The following is a 2598-nucleotide window of genomic DNA, read 5'->3' as shown; positions in this document are numbered from 1 at the left end:
TGAGGGTGCTTGGGAACAGGAGGAGACTGTCTGTTTCAAACACCCCACTTGCAGAACGCACCTTGACCATGGCATTAATCCCACCTGCAGCTACGATTGGCTAATTGTTAGTCCTCCCGTGGTGCTCATTAAACGCATTGTTGTTGTTTTTTAATTGAGAAAGTTTCACATCACGATGCCAAACGAATGAGTCAGCTCACTGGTGTGGACAGACACAAAGGTCCTCACCCAGGCAAGAGGGGAGGGATTTCAAGGAGAAGGTGAAGGAAGAGTCAATTTGCAGCGCTGTTCCCTTTAGTATCAAGCAAAGCCAAGCTGAACTCACTGCCTAAATTAAAACACAGGAGGAAAAAAAAACATATTTTCCCCTCCCCGAAGTGAAGCTGTAGGAGCACAGAGAGCATGGAGGAAGAAAGAAGGAATAATTTCCATTAGGAAAAGGAAACTTTACCAAACACAACGGCAGATCGTAGGTGTACTCAAGAAAGCTTCACTGCCTTCCTCTATTTGTACAAACCTATTTTTAATTGTCCAACATATCCAAAGAGGAAAAAAACCCCACATAAAATAAAATGGAGCTGAAGAAATTACCATGCTTCAAATACTGAACAGCTGCCAGTGTGCAAAAAGCTTTGAGTCTTTGAAAATGTAGTCGGACTGAAAATGTGACCTTACCATTTTGACGAAAATGACACAATTAGTGGAGGGAAGGGGAGAAAAAAACAAAAATGACAAAATGGAGATTCAGAAGCCTCTTTGGAGGTATGATTTGCATGTCCTGTGAAGCGATCATGTTAGTGGGCACACAGACTTCCTGGCTTTAAACGAAGAATTTGCCGCCCACCAGCACGGACGCATGCAGTTCCCACAAACCAACACATGAAGCCCAGTATGTATATGCACACATGAAACATGGACATGACATTGCATTGACTCAAACACTTTCCCTTAAAGCTTGCATGATTATGATCATTGTTTTTGCCTTAGTTCACCTTAAAAAAAACAAACCTTTGAGGATTATATTACTGTCTTTTTCTTTGGAAAAGAAAAGTGCAAATAAGAAAAAGGAAATACTAAAACCTCCTCTGAATCCAATCTTTATTTTGAATTTGGTTTCAAAAATGAAAAATGCACCAGGTTTTTCTGTCTATTCCTCTGTCTAAGGTAGCTTCTTGTTCCCAATACCCGCGTGGATGTGTGTGTTGTGTTTGTGTGTGTGTGTGTGGTTGTGTGTATTACTGCTACTGTATTTCTCTGCATGTGTGGGCAGCTGGTAATCAGTTTTAGTGAGAGTGAAATTCAAACTCCTTGGTACTGTCTGGGTAGCTGCATGGATTCAGATTTCTGGCACTGTAATGTCTCCGCATTTTCATTTTGTTTGCTATAATATTCAGCGCCACATTACATTTAATGTTAATTAAATGTAAAAAAAAAAAAATCTAACCAACACATTTTGAAAAAAAGTTGATCATCGAATGTGAAGCAATAAAACTGCCAGGGTCATGGTAAACAGGAGAGATCACGCTGGGAGGAAAGCTGTGCTAGAAGCAGGGTTATCACAATACAAGCTTGATACCAGAAATCAGGAAAATGCAAAATACATTTTTATACTGTGGGGCAAAAAATATAGGGGTGGGTTACACATTTGCCTAATAAGTAAATGATCCTTCATCCAATCTTGCGAGGAGATACAAATCCCTTCGGCTTTGCATCTGCTGTAAAACTCTGCCCATATATACATAAATATGTGGAGTTATGGTGATCCCTTGTGAATACAAACAATAGTGTCAGTAAAAAGTAAACAAATAAAGAGTTTTTATAGATAGATAGATAGATAGATAGATAGATAGATAGATAGCGATAACTGTAAGGCATATATATATATATGCCAAAATGTTAAGACTGTAGTGTCAAAAAAAAGTCAACAATATTCTCAGGTTAACTGAGGTAGTGGTGTGCATCTGGTGACCTGGCATCATATTTTCTTTGCTAATCAACCAGAGTTGGTAAAGTAGGCTGCCACTGTTTTTGTCTAGTTGCTGGTATGCTTTTCTCAGCTTCAATCTGAGACTCTAAGAGACACACAACATTTTTTTAAACACAAATAATTGTGTAATCTTGTTAAATTAATGGAACGTATTAGACAAGCACAGATGCAGGGCTGATAACGTTTGCTGCCTAGCCCAAATATTAATGTTATAATTTTATTATTATAGCCACTGTTTTAATGATAACTTAATAGACAGAAAATGTGACTACTGGATAAAGATGCTTTCCACTGTTCCCTTATTTCCATAGGAGGTGCCACAGCAGATGAATCTGAGAGTTTGATTTGCCTTTGCAATTATCTAAGCTTGTGATTGACACTAGCAGTATACTTGCTTATTTCTGTGCTGAATCTTTGTAGAGCCTACAATGTCACCTATGTAAGTGGCCCAGATTGTTGCCAGCACTTATGGTTGTGTGTAGTAATTACATGTTAATTACCTTGTGGTGTATCCAGGTGGGAAAAAATATACCAGGACTTTATTCCCTCAACTTTTTCCACTTCTTTGTACATTCCCTCACATCCGCTGCCACAGTTTTGGAAATCTGCCT

This window comes from Simochromis diagramma, unplaced genomic scaffold, assembly GCF_900408965.1.
Source record: "Simochromis diagramma unplaced genomic scaffold, fSimDia1.1 OVJJ01000302.1, whole genome shotgun sequence".
Lineage (NCBI taxonomy): Eukaryota > Metazoa > Chordata > Actinopteri > Cichliformes > Cichlidae > Simochromis > Simochromis diagramma.
The sequence above is the reverse complement of the archived record's forward strand: the minus strand, read 5'-3'. Positions refer to the sequence as shown.